Genomic DNA, 20,850 nt, shown 5'->3' on the forward strand with positions numbered 1-20,850 from the left:
CCTTTTTTCAGACTTTCCAGTGAGCTCACTTGGATTACTTCCATCACCATGACCTTCAGTTCCCAGAGAGCTACGAGCAGCCCCACCTGGGCTCACTTATTTGCTATAACATTTCTAGAGAACCGACGCAGAGCAACACCGACTCTCCCCTGTTGCTTCTCCTGCCCTAACCTCTCCCTTTGCTTCGCTCTCCCCAGGGTTAACACTCCATCCCACCTGGACTCCTGTGGTGAGCTCTCTCCACACGCAGGCCCGCCTAGGCCCCTGCCCTCCCAGGAACACGCATTCGTCACCCAGATCAGGTTCCAGAACAGCTGGGAACCAGCCTTTGTTCCCCCCTCGCACCGTGCCCAGGGCGGCCTCCAGCCCTCACCGCTCTTCCCACCTCCTGCTCCCCTCCCTCCAGACCCCGGGTTCTGCGGGGGAAGATGGCGCAAGTGCAGGGCCATCCGCGAGGCCGGGGAGACGCCGGGTGGGGCGGCTCCGTGGCTCTCCGAGCCTCCCGCTCCGGCTCCGGCTCCTTCCCTTCCCCAGGGCTTTACGGCGCTCTGGGGACGTCTCCCCTGAGCCACTCACAAGGTCCCCGGCTGCGGAGGGCTGGGACCGGTCCCCGGGAGAGACGCCCGAGGGACGTCACGTACACGCGGGGACTGGTGACGCCCGAGGGACGTCACGTACATGCGGGGACTGGTGACGCCCGAGGGACGTCACGTACACACGCGGCGCGGAGACGCAGACGTCAGGCGCGGGGCGGGGCGGGGCGGCCGTGTGACGTGGGCGCTCGGGAGCTCCGCTGGGAGCGCGGGGAGTCCGGCGCCGGCGAGCCGAGAGCCTCGGGCCGGGTCTGGGCGGACGCTTCGAGGAGCGCGGTCTGAGGAAGCCGGAGGCCGCGGCGGCCGGCGCCCGAGGTCCGGGAGGCACAGGTGGGGCGGCGGCCGGCGGCGGGGAAGCCTCAGCCCCGGCGTGGGCCTCGGCGGGCGGGGGTGCGAGCTCCCTGGTCCCGCGACCTGGCGGGGCTGCCGGGAAGGACGAGGCAGGGACGGTCCAGTGCCCTTTTCCAAGGAGGAGATGAGGTTTGCTGTGAGGGAGCAACTTCGAGAAGAAATAGTTAGAGAAGTTCTTGTTAACCTCCCCCTGTGGATGGAAACTTGGCGCTCCGCCCCGCCCCGCCCCCTCGGCCTCGGGCCTCTCCTCCCGGAGCACCCGTTGGCCATTTTTGCTGCCCGCCCGGCTGTTTACTTTCGCTTCGGAAACAGCAGGGATCCTCCCCCGGCGCTGACAGCCTCGTGGGCGTTCCTCCCCTTCTTCCCGGCAGCGTGGCCGGGAGCGGAGGCTGCGCCCTCTCCGGAGCACCTTTATCCCGCCACCGGGTGGAGGGGTAGGGCTGGGGCCGCCGAGGGTCCTCCGTGCGTGTGTTTCTGTGTGTGTGTGTTTGTTTCTGTGTGTGTGTTTGTGTGTGTGTGTGTCTGTGTGTGTTTCTGTGTGTGTGTTTCTGTGTGTTTCTCTGTGTGTGTGTGTGTTTCTCTGTGTGTGTTTCTGTGTGTGTGTGTTTCTGTGTGTTTCTCTGTGTGTGTGTGTTTCTGTGTGTGTTTCTGTGTGTGTGTGTTTCTCTGTGTGTGTTTCTGTGTGTGTGTGTTTCTGTGTGTTTCTCTGTGTGTGTGTGTTTCTGTGTGTTTCTGTGTGTGTGTGTGTTTCTCTGTGTGTGTGTGTTTCTGTGTGTGTTTCTGTGTGTGTGTGTTTCTGTGTGTGTGTTTCTGTGTGTGTGTTTCTGTGTGTGTGTTTCTGTGTGTGTGTTTGTGTGTGTGTTTCTGTGTGTGTGTGTGTTTGTGTGTGTGTGTGTTTCTGTGTGTGTGTTTCTGTGTGTGTGTTTTCTGTGTGTGTGTGTTTCTGTGTGTGTGTGTTTCTGTGGGTGGGGGGGGGCGCCCTGGGAACGCGCCCGTGGGTGACGCAGCGGCCTTGCTCCCGCCGGGGGCCCCGTTTGCCTCTAATTGTCATCACTTGCTTTTCTCTTGTCTTTTGAGGACCCTTGAGATTGGCTTTCTTGTGTTGTAATTTAATGAAGTTGCCTAAAGACGGTTGTCTTTGAAATAGGGCCTTAAGTTTTTAAGAACTCAACAGTTTTTCGTTGAGATTTCCTATAGCGCTACCAAAAAGTAAGGTAAGAACGCCCCCAGTAATGAAGAGGTGGTTTTTGATCCGCTCTACTCTTCTGAAAATAAAGATCACGCGGCGATGTTACATGAAACCTGTTTGAAAGTGGGAGCTTTCCGGTGGGCTCCTCCTCATCTGGGGGGCTTTCTGCAGTGTCAGGTGTGCAGCTTGTTTAACCTGCCAGAATGGGGTAAGAAGCCACGGGAGGGAATTGCATTCAGCTGTTTGGGGAAATTCCCTCTCCTTTTTCTTGTTTTGAATAAAGGGCCAGATAGGGTGTTGGAGCAACTTCTGCTCACTGTAGGGAGATAAATGCTCTGTTATTAAAGACTACTTGTGATGTTGACCTTTAGAATGGTTACTACTCTCAATGTTTATGGGACTGAATTAATTTGCCAACTGTTCAGAATTTTGCTTTGCTCCTGAATATTTTTAAACACACACACACACACACACACTTGTTTGGAGCATACAAGCATACATTTTACTTCTTCCATTAGGACATTTAAAAGATAACTTAAACGGCCCCACTGGTGTGGCTCAGTGGTTGAATGTGGACCTATGAACCATGAGGCAGGGCTGGACAACCCCCCTGGTCAGGGCACAGGCCCGGGTTGCTGGCTGGATCCCCCAATATGGGGGCTTTTAGGAGGCAGCTGATCAATGATTCTCCCTCTCTCGCTCTCTGAAATAAATAAAAGTATACTTAAAAAATAACTTAAATGCACTGTTGGGGAAGGAACCAGGTTTTGATTTGGGATTTGAGAAAATTATATTAGTGTAGGTAATTTTAAAAATTTAATGCTTCTATCTAGAGTTCCTTTCTCATGCCTTCTTTCTTGCCTTTAACTGCTACCTATTAAGGCTTAAGCCAAATGCCTTTTTACTAAACATCCCAAGTTTCCTTCACCCCTCCCTCACTCTGTTAACTTGTAAGCATAGTCACAGCTTTAGCTTTAGAATTAGATATTTTATCTCATTTTCTTGTCAAATATCTGTGGAACCTGACTCTTTGAATGTCTCCCATTTACTAGCTCTGTCCTGGGCAGCAAGCTGCTCAGTATTTGTAATCAGATATTAACTTCCAAGGATTTAAAAATTAATAAGCTTAGAACAGTGCCACGTACATCCAAAGAGTTTAATAAAAGGTAGTACAGTATGGTGCTTCTAAGGGCCAGAGATTATGTGCATTTTATGATTGCAGTGTATAATAGTGAATGGGTTTAGAGCAGTGCTTTTAATTTGCTTATGAACCCCAAAATAATTTTTGTAAAATTGCCCTTTTGCACATGTTTAGGTTCATTTCTAAGATTTTACATAATACTTTTAGGTGGTTGCAAAGGCTGCATTTTCCCACATACTAACATTTATATAGTATAAAATTGGTACATCACTCTTAATTGTATCCAAAGGAGTATAATATTGCACTTTTATATCCATCACCATCGATTTTAAAAATACATGGTATTTATGCTTGAAAGTTTTTTATTCTCTGTCATATGTGCCTTTAATAAAAATATTTATATAAGTGAAACTAGTTTTTAAAGTTTCTTACGACTTTTTAACTTTAGGAGTTATTTTTCTTCTGGATGGAGTTATTAGAAGTGGTAATAGTTGCTCAGAACAGTATAATGCCTGATGGATTTTGATAATTAAATATGAAAAGTAAAAGTTTAGTGTTAATTGTCTTAATGACGTGGATACTTGGAGTGTCTAAATGAAAATTGACACTGTTATTGAACAGGAAGTTTGTTTACCTGGCACTAGCAGAGCCAAACACTAAATAACGAGAAAGGTTGGCTATCTTATTATGAACTAGAGGCCCAGTGCATGAATTTGTGCACAGTGGGGTCCCCAGGGGGAGGAGAGTGGGGCTGGGATGCGATCAGCCCTTTGGGCAGGCAGTGGGATGCCCTTGCTGGCCCGGGATCCGGATCCGTCCCGCTGACGTTCGCACCCGTTGTCGGGAGCCACCTGGTGGCCACTTTTATATCCTTTCTTCCTTGTGGAGCATCTAGGGAGGGGAAGTGGCCGCGGTGCCCAAGGCTGACTTCCAGGAGGCCAGCGGCGCTGGCCCATCAGTGCCTGGCCCATTTTTCGGAGATTGGACCTGTAGATCTACTGAGGGAAGGAGTGGCTGCTGCCAGGCTGGTGGGCCACTGGGACGGGTCTGTCAGCTGAGTGGTGCTCCTGCTGTGGGAGCGCACTAAGCACCAGGGGGCAGCTCCTGTGTTTAGCATGTGCCCCCTGGTGGTCAGTGCACCTCATAGTGACTGGTCAACTGGTTGTTCTGGTCGTTCAGTTGTAATGGTCACTTAGGCTTTTGTATATATAGATGGTGTCACCCAGGAGGATGAAAGCTAGTGCTCAAAAGTTAGAACTCTCCAATGGTTTGTACATTATAGATTATTTAGGGCAAAATCACAAGACACAGTGGGTTAGAGGATGGAGGTCGTGCTGGGAGCTGATTGATCATAGGTAAGGTAAGGTAAGGTAAGGTAAGGGTGATTAATCATTTTTTCAGGTCTTGAGGATAGTTCTGACATCCCTTTATCTGGTTTCATGGCAAAGTAGCCAGGGAGTCTACCATCTACCTTAGGGCTTAGAAGCTTAAACATCCTGTATAATAAAGGGCTAATATGCAAATTGACCGAACAGTGTAACTACTGGTTGCTATGACTGGCAGCTGGCGAGTGCAGTGGCAGTGGTGGGAGCCTCTCCTGCCTCTGCGGCAGCACTAAGGATGTCCGACTGCTGGCATAGGGGGAACGGGCCTAAGCCATCAGTCAGACATCCCCTGAGGGCTCCCGGACTGCGAGAGGGTTCAGGCCGGGCTGAAGGACCGCCCCCTCCCCCCCAGTGCACGAATTTCGTGCACCAGGCCTCTAATAATTTAGGTAAAGATATTATCTTTACAGAGGTTGTGACCATGTGACCATTAGTCTTCTACTTCCTGCTGCCTTCTGCTTCCTGAGGGCTGGCTGATTATCCAGGGGGAAAGGCTAGGTCTCTAATGCTATCTAATACAAAAGTAATATGCAAAATGACTGTATCTCTGCTACACCCACCAGCCAGTCAGGAGCAAGTATGCAAATTAACCCAACCAAGATGGCTGCAGCCTCGGAGCAAGCAGGAGGCTTGAGTTTCCCCAGCAATGGAGGAAGCCAAGCTTTTCGCACACCCTGGCCTGCTTTGGACTCCACTCAAGGCTACAAAGTTTAAATTATAGAAGATAAATAAATCCCAACAAAAATGATGGCAGCCACGGAGCTGGAGAGAGCAGGAGGCTTGAATTGCCCCCGGCGATGGAGGAAGCCAAGTTTTCTGCACACCCTGGCCGGCCCAGGCCTCCACTCAAGGCTACAAAGTTTCAATTATAGAAGATAAATAAATCCCAACAAAAATGGTTGTGGCCACAGAGCAAGCAGGAGGCTTGGCTCCGCTCAAGGCTACAAAGTTTCAATAATAGAAGATAAATAAATCCCAGATACCAGGGCCTTCACTTGGGTCGCCGAGGGGCGTGGCCGGCCTGCAAACCACCACAGGCCCCTCAACCAGGCCACCCCATGCCACAAGGGAACCCCCACCCTGATCTGGGACACCCTTCAGGGCAAACCAGCTGGCCCCCACCCGTGCACTAGGACTCTATCCTCCTATGTAATAAAAGAATAATATGCAAATTGACCATCACTCCAACACACAAGATAGCTGCTCCCATGTGGTCAAAGATGGCTGCTCCATGTGGACACAAGATGGCTGCCACAAGATGGCCAGCAGGGGAGGGCAATTGGGAGGGACCAGGCCTGCAAGGGAGGGCAGTTGTGGGCAATCAGGCCAGCAGGGGAGGGAAGTTGGGAGGGACCAGACCTGCAACAGAGGGCAGTTATGGGCGATCAAGCCTGCAGGGGAGGGCAGTTAGGGCTGACCAGGCCGGCAAAGGAGGGAAGTTGGGGGCGATTGGGCCTGCAGGGAAGGGCAGTTGGAGGGGGACCCAGACCTGCAGGGGAGAGCAGTTGGGGGGGACCAGGCCTGCAGGGGAGGGCAGTTAAGGTTGACCAGACCTGCAGGGGAGAGCAGTTGGGGGGGACCAGGCCTGCAGGGGAGGGCAGTTAAGGTTGACCAGACCTGCAGGGGAGAGCAGTTCGGGGGGACCAGGCCTGCAGGGGAGGGAGTTAAGGTTGACCAGACCTGCAGGGGAGGGCAGTTAGGGGTGACCAGGCCTGCAGGGGAGGGCAGTTAGGGGCAAACAGGCTGGCAGGGGAGCAGTTAGGCATCAATCAGGCTGGCAGGGGAGTGGTTAGGGGGTTATCAGGCTGGCAGGCAGAAGCGGTTAGTGGCAATCGGGAAGGCAGGCAGGCGAGCAGTTGGGAGCCAGCAGTCCTGGATTGTGAGAAGGATGTCTGACTCACCGTTTAGGCCTGACCTACATTAGAGGTCCAGTGCATGAAATTCGTGCATGGGAGGTGTGTGTGTCCCTCAGCCCAGCCGGCACCCTCTCCAGTTTGGAAACCCTTGAGGGATGTCCGATTGCCCTTTTAGGCCTGATTCCAGTGGGATCGAGCCTAAAAGGGCAGTTGGACATCCCTCTCACAATCCAGGACTGCTGGCTCCCAACCGTTCGCCTGCCTGCTTGCCAGATTGCCCCTAACCGCGTCTGCCTGCCAGCCTGATCGACACCTAACTACTCCCCTTCCAGCCCAATTGCCCTGAATTGCCCTCCCCTGATCACCGTAACTAACCTCCCCTGCTGGCCTGGTCGCCCCAACTGCCCTCCCCTGCTGGCCTGGTCGCCCCCAACTGCCCTCCACTGCAGGCCTGGGTGCCCCCCAACTGTCCTCCCCTGAAGGCCTGGTCACCCCTAACTGTCCTCCCCTGTTGGCCTGGTTGCCCCAACTCTCCCCTACAGGCCTGGTCCTCCCCAACTACCCCCCCCCCCCTTGCAGGCTTGGTTCCCCCCACCCCCCAACTGCCCTCCCCTGCAGGCCTGGTTCCCCCCAGCTGCACTCCCCTGCATACCTGGTCCCCTCCAACTGCCCTCCCCTGCAGGCCTGGGTCCCCCCAAACTGTCCTCCCCTGAAGGCCTCATCACCCCCAACTGCCCTCCTCTGCCGGCCCAGTCACCCCTAACTGCCCTCCCTTGCAGGCCTGATCACCCCTAACAGCCCTCCCCTGCAGGCCTGGTCCCTCCCAACTGCCCTCCCCTGCTGGCCATCTTGTGGCGGCTATCTTGTGTCCACATGGGGGCAGCCATCTTGTGTGTTGGAGTGACGTCAATTTGCATATTACCTCTTTATTATATAGGATAGGATATATATATATGTGTATGTATATACATATATATACATGAGAGAGAAAGAAAGGGAATGCTTTCTAGAGCTAGGATTTAAATCTAAATTTCATCACTCATAAGAACCTTTGATTTCAACACCTTTTACTTTTTTTGGAGGGCCGTTCCACTCTAGGGAGTTTTTCTATCCTGGGGTAAAGAAAATAGTAATGGATGAGAGATAAGACTTTATTTTGTAAAGTAACAGCATGGTAACTGGACTGCAGGCATATTCCCTGACAGATCATTTTTAGTGAGGCATACTAAATGGAAGTAGAGGAATCTGGTAGCCTTTTTCTTAAAATTATAGATGGTACATAATCCCTTGAAAAGTCTTTATGTGCTCCAGGGGGTACACATCCAGGTTTGAAGACCATTTAGAGCAGTGGTTAGCAGCAGGGATGGTTTTGCTGCCCAGAGTACATTTGGCAGCAAATTTGTAGTTGTCATAGGGCATCTAGTAGATAGAGATTAGTGAACAGGACAGCCTCCCTTAACAGACTTATGCAGCCCAAAATATCGATCATACCAAGATTGAGAAACCCTCATTTAGAGGATTAGTTTTGGAATCAGACTATTTTACTTTGAAAACTAGAGCAATGGATTAGTAACATTTTTTGTAACATTACAGATAAATATTTGAGGTGTTGTGAGCCACATAAGATCTCTGTTGCCTATTCTATTTTTATAATCCTCTAAAAAATGTAAAAATAATTCTTAGCTCCAGGATCTTTCAAAAATACGTGATTTAGAGCAATCAGTGCCTTCAAACCTCATGTTTTTTCCTCTGCAAAGTAGTAGTAATAGTAGTAATGCTTCCAGGTGTTTGTAAGGATGAGACAAACATCTAGCCTGATGTGCAGCACACATTAAACACTTTGTCAGTGGTGTCTGGTAATAGTGGTGTGCTTGTAGCATGTAGCAGAAAAATGGGTGCTAAGTCACAGTGTTGTTTAAGACCCTATTTAAATCAAATGGGCAAATCTAATAATGCTGGTTAAGTTCCCAGATCAGCTCACAAAAGCCTACTTTTTTTGCTTTCTGTACTCCGAGTCTCCTTGTATTCTTAAGGTGGGTGTAGTAAAAATTTATATTCCATGTTTTCTGAGGGAAGAAAGGGATTGGATCTATGGAAATGGGAGGTATTCTAATGACACAATAGCATAGAATTCCAGGGAGAGGGTTTGTCAATTTTGATAGGGTTTTTGGGGTAAGGCAAGTAAGGTAGGTCTGTATAAAGTCAATTGTATATAATGTTTTCTAAATTGGGAACTGATTATATTTTCTTGACTATCATTAAGCTGCTGCACTGTGAGGTTTGTTTATTTTTCACATTAGAAAGTATGGTTATATTAATCAGAGGCTAGTCCACAGTTTCTGTGATAATTTTTATTTTTTATTTTTATTTTTTTTATTTTTTTTTTAAATTTCTTTATTGAATAAGGTGTCACATATTTGTCCTCATCCCCCCATTCCCATCCCACCCCTCTCCCCACGCAGGCCCCAATCCCCTGTTGAACTTAACCGTTGGATAGGCTTATATGCATGCATGCAGGTCCTTTGGTTGAACTCTCCCCCTCCCCCCCACCCTCCCCCTACCCTCCCCTATCCTCCCTCTGAGGCCCGATAGTCCGATTGATGCCTCCTTACTTCTGGTTCTGTTCTTGTTCCTCAGTCTATGTTGTTCATCATTTCCTCTAGATGAACAAGATCAAATGTCACTAGATATATACTAATAAGAACTGAATGTGAGACGAGCAATAATATTTATGCTGACAGGCAAATGAATCAATCTGTAGCGAGCTTCCCCCTGGACCAACAGTTCTTTTGAGACCCAATTTCGATGACCAGTAGTTCCTTATGTGTACATGTCAGCACTGACCCCTCAGCTCTGGATGGTGGACAAATGGTGGTAATGGAGGTCCGACTCCCTCTGGTTTGGTCTCGGCCGAACCCAGGGGCACGGCGTCACCTGGACTAAGGGGCACGTGGCCTCACCCATACCCAAGGGGCGCGTGGTCTCACCCGGGCCTGGGACCCAGCCTCACCCGGATGGATCCAGGGGCGCACGGCCTCACCCGGACCCAGGATCTGGCTTCACCCGTACCCAGGGACGCTTGGCCTCTCCCAGACCCAGGGGCACGTGGCCTCACCTGGGCTTAGTTTCACAAGGCCTCACCTGGATCCAGGGACACATGGTCTCTCCCGGACCCAGGGACGCTTGGCCTCTCCCAGACCCAGGGGCACGTGGCCTCACCCGGGCCTAGGTTCACGAGGCCTCACCCGGATCCAGGGACACATGGTCTCACCCAGACCCAGGAACGTTTGGCCTCTCCCAGACCCAGGGCCACTTGGGCTCACCCGGGCCTAGGTGCACGAGGCCTCATCCGGATCCAGGGACACATGGTCTCACCCGGACCCAGGGACGCTTGGCCTCTCCCAGACCCAGGGCCACTTGGGCTCACCCGGGCCTAGGTGCACGAGGCCTCACCCGGATCCAGGGACACATGGTCTCACCCGGACCCAGGGATGCTTGGCCTCTCCCAGACCCAGGGCCACTTGGGCTCACCCGGGCCTAGGTGCACGAGGCCTCACCCGGATCCAGGGACACATGGTTTCACCCGGACCCAGGGACGCTTGGCCTCTCCCCGACCCAGGGCCACTTGGGCTCACCCGGGCCTAGGTGCACGAGGCCTCACCCGGATCCAGGGACGCATGGTCTCATCCGGACCCAGGGACGCCTGGCCTCTCCCAGACCCAGGGCCACTTGGGCTCACCCGGGACTAGGTGCACGAGGGCTGTGATAATTTTTATATTGAAAACATGTTGAAACAGTAGTTCGGATGTATTTTGGTAAATAAAATGCTATTGCTGAAGTTCATTTCAGCTGTTTCTTTTTACTTTTTTTAAATATATATTTTATTGATTTTTTTACAGAGAGGAAGGGAGAGGGATAGAGAGTTAGAAACATTGACGAGAGAGAAACATCGATCAGCTGCCTCTTGCACACCCCCTACTGGGTATGTGTCCGCAACCAAGGTACATGCCCTTGATCAGAATCGAACCTGGGACCCTTCAGGGCTCTTTTTACTTTTTTAATGTGGCTGTTAGAAAATGTAAAGTACATCATACGTAGTCCACATTATAATTCTACTTGAGGCCCGGTACATGAAATTTGTGCACTCGGGGGGTCCCTCAGCCTGGCCTGTGCCCTCTTGTAGTCCAGGAGCCCTTGGGGAATGTCCCCACTCCCTGGGGAGCAGGCCTAAGCTGTCAGTCGGACATCCTTAGTGTTGCTGCGGAGGTGGGAGAGGCTCCCGCCACTGCTGCTGCCCTTGAGAGCTGTGAGCCCAGCTTCTAGCTGAGCGGCGCTCCCCTTATGGGAGCACACTGACCACCAGGGGGCAGCTCCTGCGTTGAGCATCTGCCCCTTGGTGGTCAGTGTGCGTCATAGCAACCGGTTATTCCACCATTCGGTCAATTTGAATATTAGCCTTTTATTATATAGGAATAGATAAAGCTGCCCTAAACCATCTATTTTTTAAATCCATAATTAATTTTTTAAATTATGCACATTTTACTAAAAATTAAATAATTTTATAAAGCTTCCAAGGAAAACCAGAGGTCCCACCACCCAGACTTACCCCCTTCCTCCCAAAGGCAGATTACATCAATTTTCTTACCCAATTTTTTGGTCTTTCTGTTTACATCTCCAAACAGGATGTTTCTATTGCCAGTTTTTATTTTTCAGTTTTAGGCATTGTCCAGTAACTTTCTAGTAGGAAAGGTGAAATTTTAGTTTCATCCTACACCACGTGTACAAACTTTGTATCCATCCACCTTCCCAATATGGTTGTATCATAATTTTGCCTATATCAAGATTCATTATTTACATTATTATGACACAAATTAAAACTGAAACATGCATTACATTATGATTACCTTTTTCTTTCTAGCTGAGCATCTTGTTTTCCCTAGTTGTTATTTCCTTAGTTTTACACCTCTTCATTGATTGATCACTGATTAAACTCAGAGTCCTCACAGTTAGAAACACATTAGATAGTCTATCAATTAATTTACTTTCTTGAAGAAATCTCTGGAGTTCTTTCTTCTACTCCAGTGTGAACTGGTTGCATCATTGTCATCTTGGGAACTCCGTCATTATTAGCATTGGGATTCTTTTCACCAAACATGGAATCTAAAATAGAAGATGTAATTGAAAGGTTTGGGTTTGGGCCAAACAGACTCAAGGCTCAATGTAATCAAAATGATATTTATTCAAGGCACCTGGGTGCACGTGGATTGCAAAAAAAGAAATCAGTGGCGAATGGGGATGGAGCAGGCTTTTTATGTGCTCAGGGAGAGCTACAGATGGGGTTTCAGCTTGACACGCTTCAGGACTGTGGCCCTCCTCCCCCCCGTCATAGTTTTACAGTCTTGCTCTTTGGCCTTCTGCGGGTGCCAGACATCCTTCTCCCTGGGGGCTGTGCAGGAGTTACAGTCTTCAGGAATTTCTGTAAAATAATCACTCAAGGGGAGCATGTTTGTGCACGGCTTAGGCTTGCAGAACATGCTTTCTTTTGTTAGCCCCTGCTAAGTTAGCCCTGTTTCTTGATTAACCCTTTCAGTAATATCTGAGCAATCATTTGAAAGTTATTTTCATTCAGAATTTTGAATTAATTGTACTATTTTATTCTAACTTCAATTGTTTTTAAGGAGTTTCTTAGTAATCTTATTTCTCATTTTTTAAAAGAGGGGCCCTTTGAGTATAGTGTTCTGAAATTTATGGTGCATTTTTTGGTATGGATCTTTTTTTATCCTTTGACAAACCATTAATCCTTTTAAATCTGAGAATTCATGTTTTCTAGTTCTGGGCTATTCTTTGTATTGTTTCCTCAACTCTTTTATTTTTTTCATCTAGTCTGTTTTTTTGAGGTTTGCTTAATCAGATGTTGGATCTCCTAGACTGGGTCCTCTCTAACTTATCTATTCTTTCCTATTTTTCATCTTTGTCTTTTTTTCCCCCCCTTTGCTTTCCAGGCATTTTCTGTAATTTATCACCTTCACATCCCTCTATTGCGTTTCCAGCTATTTTATATATAGTGTCACATCCCTCTATTGCGTTTCCAGCTATTTTATATATAGTGTCACATCCCTCTATTGTGTTTCCAGCTATTTTATATATATAGTGTCCTTTATTTATTTGAATATCTTGTGTGTGTATGTGTGTGTATATATGTATATCACACACATATACATACATATATATATCCTGTTTTTATTTTAAGGGTGCAGTATTTCCTTTATGCTGATATAGATGGTAGGCTTTTTTGAAGTTTCTTTGCTTTACATATTGTCCATATTAACCAAATTGCATTGCTCTTATTTTTTTCTGGATTTCTAGATATTTTTCTCAAATATTTTGTGATCCTTAGCTATCTACTTATATGTAAGATTGGAGTACTAGAAAGCTAATTGGAGACTCTCTGGGGTAGAATATAGGAACTGTGGCTTCTCTCGGGAGGTTGTTGCCTGGAGAGTTTTCTTTGGGGGTGGAGGGGGAAAGTAGTGTCATTATTTTTTGTTCTTAATTTTGGGTGGTGATCAGATGCCTCAGAGAAGACACTTCCAGTCTTCTGTCTGGAGAGGTACCAAGCTGCCAGAACTCTTTCTTTTTCTTTTAATTAAATTTTTTTTTTTAAATATATTTTATTGATTTTTTACAGAGAGGAAGAGAGAGGGATAGAGAGCCAGAAACATCGATGAGAGAGAAGCATCGATCAGCTGCCTCCTGCACACCCCCCACAGGGGATATGCCCGCAACCAAGGCACATGCCCTTGACCGGAATCGAACCTGGGACCCTTGAGTCCGCAGGCCGACGCTCTATCCACTGAGCCAAACCGGTTTCGGCTTAATTAAATTTTTTTTAATCAATTGATTGATTCTTTTTTTTTTTTTTTGAGGGGTAGGAGGTGTTATTTATTTGTTTATTTTAAAAATCTTAATTGTTGAAAGTAATACATATGTCCCCACCCCTTCGCCTCACTCACCCCCATGCAGTGACTCCTTCAGCCAGCCCCTGCCCCAAGCTTACACCACCCTGTTGTCTTTGTCCATGTGTTATGCATATCCTATATAATTATCTAATAATAAAGAGTAGTATGCAAATTGACCATCACTCCAATGCACAAGATGGCCGCCCCCATGTGGACACAAGATGGCCGCCACAAGATGTAAGCAGGGAAGGGCAGTTGTGGGCGATCAGGCCAGCAGGGAAGGGCAGTTGGGAGGGACCAGGTCTGCAGGGGAGGGCAGTTGGGGGTGACCCAGGCCTGTAGAGGAGGGCAGTTGAGGGGGGACCAGGCCAGCAGGGGAGACCAGTTAGTGGCAACCAGGCCGGCAGGGGAGGGCAGTTGGGGGAAACTAGGCCTACAGGGGAGGGCAGTTGGGGAGGACCAAGCCTGCAGGGGATGGCAGTGGGGAGAACCAGGCCTGCACAGGAGGGCAGTTGTGGATGACCAGGCCTGCAGGGGAGGGCAGTTAAGGGCAACCAGGCCTACAGGGGAGGGCAGTTGGAGGTGACTAGGCCAGCAGAGGCGGGCAGTTGCGGGGGATCAGGCCTGCAGGGGAATTCAGTTGGTGGCAACCAGGCCTGTAGGGGAGGGCAGTTAAGGGGGGACCAGGCCTGCAGGGAGAGCAGTTGGGGGGAACCAGGCCATCAGGAGAGAGCAGTTAGGGGCGACCAGGCTGGCAGGATGGGCAGTTAGGGGTGACCAGGCTGGCAGAGGAGGGCAGTTAATGGTGACTGGGCTGGCATTTGGGGGGACCTGGCCTTCAGGGGAGGGCAGTTGGGGGAACCTGGCCTGCAGGGGAGGGTTGTTAGGGTTGACTGGGCTGGCAGGAGAGGGCAGTTGGGGGCGACCAGGCCAGCAGGGGAGGACAGTTAGGGGGGACCCAGCCCTGCAGAGAAGGACAGTTGGGGGGAACAGGCCTGCAGGGGAGGGCAGGACTGCAGGGGAGGGCAGTGGGGGGGAACAGGCCTGCAGGGCGGGCAGTTGTGGGCAACCAGGCCTGCAAGGGAGGACAGTTGGGGGGGACCAGGCCTGCAGCAGAGGGCAGTTAGGGCACCAGGCCTGCAGGGAGGGCAGTTGGGGGGAACCAGGCCATCAGGAGAGAGCAATTAGGGGCGACCAGGCCGGCAGGGGAGGGCAATTAGGGGTAACCGGGCCAGCTGGGGAGGGAGGTTAGGGGTGACTGGCCTAGTAGGGAGGGCAGTTGGGGGTGAACAGGCCAGCAGGGGAGGACAGTTGTGGGGGACCCAGGCCTGTAGAGGAGGGCAGTTGGGGGGACCATGCCTAAATGGGAGGGCAGTTTGGGGGGACCAGGCCTGCAGGGGAGGGCAGTTGGTGGAACCATGCCAGCATTGGAGAGCACTTAGGGGCAACCAGGCTTGCAGGGGAGATCAGTTAGGGGTGACTGGGCCGGCATTTGGGGGGACCTGGCCTGCAGGGGAGGGCAGTTGGGGGGGGACCAGGCCTGTAGAGGAGAGCAGTTGGGGGCAACCAGGCCAGCAGGGGTGGGCAGTTAGGGACAATCAGGCCTGCAGGGAAGGGCAAATGGAAGTGACCACGCTGGCAGGGGAGGGCAGTTATGGGTGATCAGGCCTGCAGGGAGGGCAGTTAGGGGCATTCAGACTGGCAGGGGAGCAGTTAGGCGTCGATCAGGCTGGCAGCAGAGTGGTTAGGGGCTGGTCAGACTGGCAGGCAGAAGTGGTTGGGGCAATAAGGCAGGCAGGTTGGCAGGCGAGCAGTTGGGAGCCAGCAGTCCTGGATTGTGAGAGGGATGTCCGACTGCCCGTTTAGGCCCGATCCCACTGGAATCAGTCCTAAATGCGCAGTTGGACATCCCTCTAGGGATCCCAGATTGGAGAGGGTACAGGCTGGGCTGAGGGACACCCCCCCCCCCCATGTACGAATTTCGTGCACCAGTCCTCTAGAATGCATATAAGGTCTTTGGTCGATTACCTCCCACCCACCAACCCTCCCCAGCCTTCCCTCTGAGATTCCCTACTCTCTTTCATGCTTCCATGTCTCTGGATCAACTCCGTTCATCCATTCATTTTAACCCTTTGCACTTGCTTGCTTTTTTCTCAATTCCTTTATTCTACTCAGGATTTAATTTTTTAAATACCCCAGATTTTACAAAGTGCAGCAGTAGAATAAAAAACTGGAGTTTCTTTTCATACAAACTTATTTATTTGGATTTTCTTATATTTCAAATTATTGATACATTCAAAGAGTATAAAAAGAGCTGCTACCGATGCTGTGTCGAGTCACACTCAACATCCGAGTGCAAAAGGTTAATTAGATTCCACATGAGTGAGATCGTGTGATACTTCTCTTTCTCTGACTTACTTATTTCACTTAGTATGATACTCTCCAGGTCCCTCCATGCTGTCTCAAAGGATAAGAGATCCTTTTTTTTTTTACTGCTGCATAGTATTCCATGGTATAAATGTATCACAGCTTTTAATCCACTCATCTACTGATGGACACTTGGGCTGTTTCCAGATATTAACTATTGTAGATTGTGCTACTATGAACATAGGGCTGCATACATTCTTTCTGATTGGTGTTTCAGGTTTCTTATGATATATTCCTAGAAGTGGGATCACTAGGTCAAATGGCAGTTCCATACTTAAGTGTTTGAGGAAACGCCATAATCTTTTCCATAATGGCTACACCAGTCTGCATTCCCACCAGCAGTGTACTAGGGTTTCCTTTTCTCCACTTCCTCACCAGCACTTGTCATTTGTTGATTTGTTGATGGTAGCCATTCTCACAGATGTGAGGTGATACCTCATAGTTGTTTTAATTTGCATCTCTCTGATATTCAGTGACTTTTAGCATTTTTCCATTTGTCTCTTGGCCATTTGTATGTCCACTTTCGAGAAGTGTCTATTTAGGTCCTTTGCCTATTTTTTAATTGGATTATTTGTCTTTTTTTTTTTTTTTATTGTAGGAGTTTCTTATATATAAACCTTTATCAGATGTATCATAGCCAAATATGTTCTCCCATACAATGGGCTCCCTTTTCATTTTGTTGACTGTTTCATTTTCTATGCAGAAGCCTTTTATTTTGATGTAGTCCCAGATGTTTATTTTCTCCTTAGTTTCCTTTGCCCATGGAGATGTATCTGTAAACATATTGCTGTGAGAGACATCTGAGACTTTGCTGCCTATGGTTTCTTTTAGGATTTTTATGGTTTCCCGACTTACATTTAAGTCTTTTATCCATTTTGAATATATTTGTGTGTATGGTGTAAATTAGTGGTTTAGTTTCATTTTTTTTGTATGTATCTGTCCAATTTTCTGAACACCGTTTATTGAAGAGGCTCTCTTGACTCTACTGAATGCTCTTGCCACTATCAAATATTAATTGAGTGTAATAGCTTGGATCGATTTCTGGGGTCTCTGTTCTATTGCATTGACTTATATACCTGTTCTTGTGGCAAGGCCAGGCTGTTTTGATTATGGTGGCCTTGTAGTATAACTTGAATCTGATATTGTGATTCCTCCAACTTTGTTCTTCTTTCTCAAGATTGCTGCAGCTATTTGGGGTCTTTTTTGGTTCTGAAGCCTGGTGGTCCCTCCTTTGGAAAACTGCTGTTTAAAACTGCTGTTTGAACTACTCTGTTATTTTTAGATAGTCTCCTATTCTGTAAAATATAACTTTGTTTTTTAGTTTGAATAATAGAAAAGATTAACTTAACTGTCTGACCTTGCAAGCTAGCCATCTAGCATAAGGGGCTGATATGCTGATACTAATGCCAGGTGTCTGTATAGATATGATATGTACTCAAGGTTACAGGTGTCTGTATAGATATGACAGGTGTTTGTTAGATATGATATATACTCAAGGTTACAAATTGTCTGTAAAAGTAACTTACGCAAGGACCTGAAAAGATAGAAAAAGAGAATGCTTCCTCCTTTGGGTGTTCAGAATTTGACAGAGGTAATCTGCTCTGAACCTGTGCACAATAAAGATGACTCCTAACTAATTGGCTCATTAAGGCGTCTTTTCTAGCTCGCTGATTGACAATACAACAGTTCCATATAAATTTATAGAGTATTTGTTCTAGATCTGTGGAATATGCTGTTGGTATTTTAATAGGGATTGCATTGAATCTATAGATTGCCTTGGGTAGTATGGACATTTTAATGATGTTAATTCTACCAATCCATGAACACGGTGTATTCTTCCACTTGTTTATATCTTCTTCTATGTCTTTTTTCATCGTCCTATAGTTTTCCAAGTACAGGTCTTTTGCCTTCTTGGTTAAGTTTATTCCTAAGTGTCTTAATTTTTTTGTTGCAGTGGTAAATAGGATTCTTTGTTTAGTTTCCCTTTCTGAAATTTATTATCCTATAAAAAGCCTAATATGCTAAGTGTCCAGTTGTCCGTTCAACCAATTAAGTGTAATATGCTAATGATATGCTAAGGCCGCTCAACTGCTTGCTATGATGTGCACTGACCACTGGGGGCAGATGCTCCGACTGGTAGGTTAGCTTGCTGCTGGGGTCCGGCTGATTGGGACTGAGTGAGATGGGCTGGACACGCCCTGGATCCCTCCTGCGGTCCCTCTCTGGCCCCAATCATGCACCAGTGGGGTCCCTCGGCCTGGCCTGTGCCCTCTCACAACCCGGGACCCCTCGGGGATATTGGAGATCCGGTTTCAGCCCAATCCCGCAGGCTAGGCCGAGGGACCCCCGAATTCGTGCACTGGGCTTCTAGTTGGTGTATATAAAAGCCATTGATTTTTGGGTGTTAATTTTGTATCCTGCTACATTACTGAATTCATTCATTAAAAGCAGTAGTTTATTGGTGGAGTCTTTAGGGTTTTCTATGTACAATATCATGTCATCTGTAAATAATGAGAGTTTTACTTCCTCGTTTCTAATATGGATGCTTTTTTAGTCTTCTTATCTGATTGCTGTGGCTAGGACTTGCAGTACTATGTTGAATAAGAGTGGTGAAAGCAGACATCCCTATCTTCCTGTTCTTAGGGGAAATGATTTTAGTTTTTTCCCATTGAGTATGATGTTCACTGTTAATTTGTCATATATGGCCTTTACCATGTTGAGATATGCCCCTTCTATTCCCACTTTGCTGAGAGTTTTTATCACAAAAGGGTATTGGATTTCATTGAATGCTTTTTCTGTATCTATTGATATGATCATGCGATTTTTGTCGTTCAATTTGTTTATGTGATGTATCACATATATAGATTTGTGAATATTGTACCAGCCTTTCATCCCTGGAATAAATCCCACTTGGTCATGGTGTAAGATCTTTTTAATATATTGCTGGATCTGATTTACTAATATTTTTTTGAGGGTTGTAGTATCTGAGTTCATCAGGGATATTGGCCTGTAACTCTCTTTATTTGTAGTGTCTTTATCTGGTTTTGGAATTAGGATAATGCTGTCCTCATCAAAAGAGTTTGGAAGTGTGCCTTCCTCTTGGAATTTTTGGAAGAGTTTGAAGAGGATAGGTGGTAGTAGTTCTTTGAATGCTTGGTAAAACTCCCTTGTGTAGTAGTCTAGATCTAGGCTTTTGTTTGCTGGGAGATTTTTGAATACTCTTTCTTTTTCATCCTTTGTTATAGACCTAATCAGGTTTTCTTATACTTCTAGAGTTAGTCTTTGGAGATTATATTTTTCTAGGAATATTTCTATTTTACACACTTTGTCCTGCTTGTTGGAATATAGTTATTCATAGTATTTTCTTAAAATCATTTGTATTTCTGTAGTGTCAGTGGTTACTTCTCTGTTTCTTTCGTTTCTGATGTGGGTCCTCTCTCTTTCTTGATGAGTCCAGTTATTAGTCATAAATCTTGTTTGTCCTTTCAAAGAACCAGCTCTTGGTTTCATTTATTTTTTTGTATTTTTTTATTCTCTATGTCATTTATTTCTGTGATAATCTTTATTATTTCCTTCCTTCTACTTACTCTGGGCTTTTATTGTTGTTCTTTTTGTAGTTTTTTTAAGTTGTAGAGTTAAATAGTTTATTACTAATTTTTCTTGTTTTTTTGAGGTAGGCCTGTGTTATGAAGTTCCTCTCAGGACTGCTTTCGCTGTGCCCCAGAGATTTGGGGCTGTTGTGTTTTAATTTTAATTTATTTCCAGGAAGTTTTTAATTTCTTGATCTCATTGGTAAAGCATTCATTGTTCAATAGCATGATATTTAGTCTCCATGTGTTTGAATATTTTGGGGTGTTTTTACTGTAGTTGATTTGTAATTTCATTCCACTGTGATCTGAGAAGGTGCTTTATATGATTTCAATCTTCTTGAACATGTAGAGACTTGTTTTGGGTCCTAACATGTGATCTTTCATTGTGAATGACCATATGTACTTCAGAAGAATGTGTATTCTGCAGCTTTGGGGTGAATTGTTCTATAAATGTCAGTTAAATCCATCTGATCCAGTGTGTCCTTTAGAGTCACTGTTTCCTTGTTAATTTTTTGTCTGGAAGATCTATCCAGAGAAGTCATCTACTTCACTGGAAGTTAAAATCCCCTACTATGACTGTATTGTCAACCTCTTCCTTAAATTTCTCTATAAGTTTTAAAAAACATTTAGGTGCTCCTATATTGGGTGCATATATGTTTACCAGAGTTATATTCTCTTGTTGGCTCGATCCCTTTAGTATTATGTAGTGACCCCATATGGGTGTTGCTTCCCCAGCTTTTTTCTCTTTTTCATTTTCATGGAAAAAATTTTTTCCATCTCTTCACTGTCATCCTGTGTGAGTCTTTTGTCCTGAGGTCGGTCTCTTGTAGACAGTATATAGTTGGGTTATGTTTTTGTATCCATTCAGCTACCCTATGCCTTTTGATTGGAGCATTTAACCCATTTATATTTATGGTTATTATTGATAGGTACTTATTTATTGCCATTTTAATTCTGTATGCCTAGGTTTCTTGCTCTATTTTTTCTTCTCATTACAGCAGTCCTTTAGCATTTCTTGTTATGCTGCTTTAGTAGTGATGAACTCCTTTAGACTTTTCTTGTCTGGAAAGCTCTTTATCTCATTGTCTATTTTGAATTGTAGATTTGCTGGATATAGTAATCTTGGTTTCAGATCCTTGCTTTCTATTACCTTGAATACTTCATGCCATTCCTTTCTGGCCTGTACAGTTTCTGATGACAAATCAGATGACAGCCTTATGGGAGCTCCTTTGTAGGTAACAGTTTCCTTTTCTCTTGCTGCATTGAAGATTCTCTCTTTGTCTTGAATATTTGACATTTTAATTATGATGTGTGTGAAATTTATGGCTTTATTCCCTTTTTTTAAAATTTTGGTACTTC

At 46.8% G+C, this 20,850-nt stretch overlaps 1 protein-coding gene across 5 annotated transcripts in view; it reads left to right on the plus strand.

Moving 5' to 3' along the window:
- Window positions 1–769: 769 nt before the first annotated feature.
- SPART (spartin) overlaps window positions 770–20,850 on the plus strand; it is an 80,761-nt gene continuing 60,680 nt past the window's right edge. For 3 of the 5 annotated variants that reach the window (XM_054720370.1, XM_054720374.1, XM_054720372.1), the window contains exon 1: window positions 770–923. The gene's annotated coding sequence lies outside the window, so the exon portion shown is untranslated. Of the gene's footprint in view, window positions 924–1,162; window positions 1,379–20,850 lie in introns of those variants that run through there. The other 2 variants (XM_054720371.1, XM_054720375.1) reach the window with 2 other exon arrangements.

This window comes from Eptesicus fuscus, chromosome 8 (assembly GCF_027574615.1).
Source record: "Eptesicus fuscus isolate TK198812 chromosome 8, DD_ASM_mEF_20220401, whole genome shotgun sequence".
NCBI lineage: Eukaryota > Metazoa > Chordata > Mammalia > Chiroptera > Vespertilionidae > Eptesicus > Eptesicus fuscus.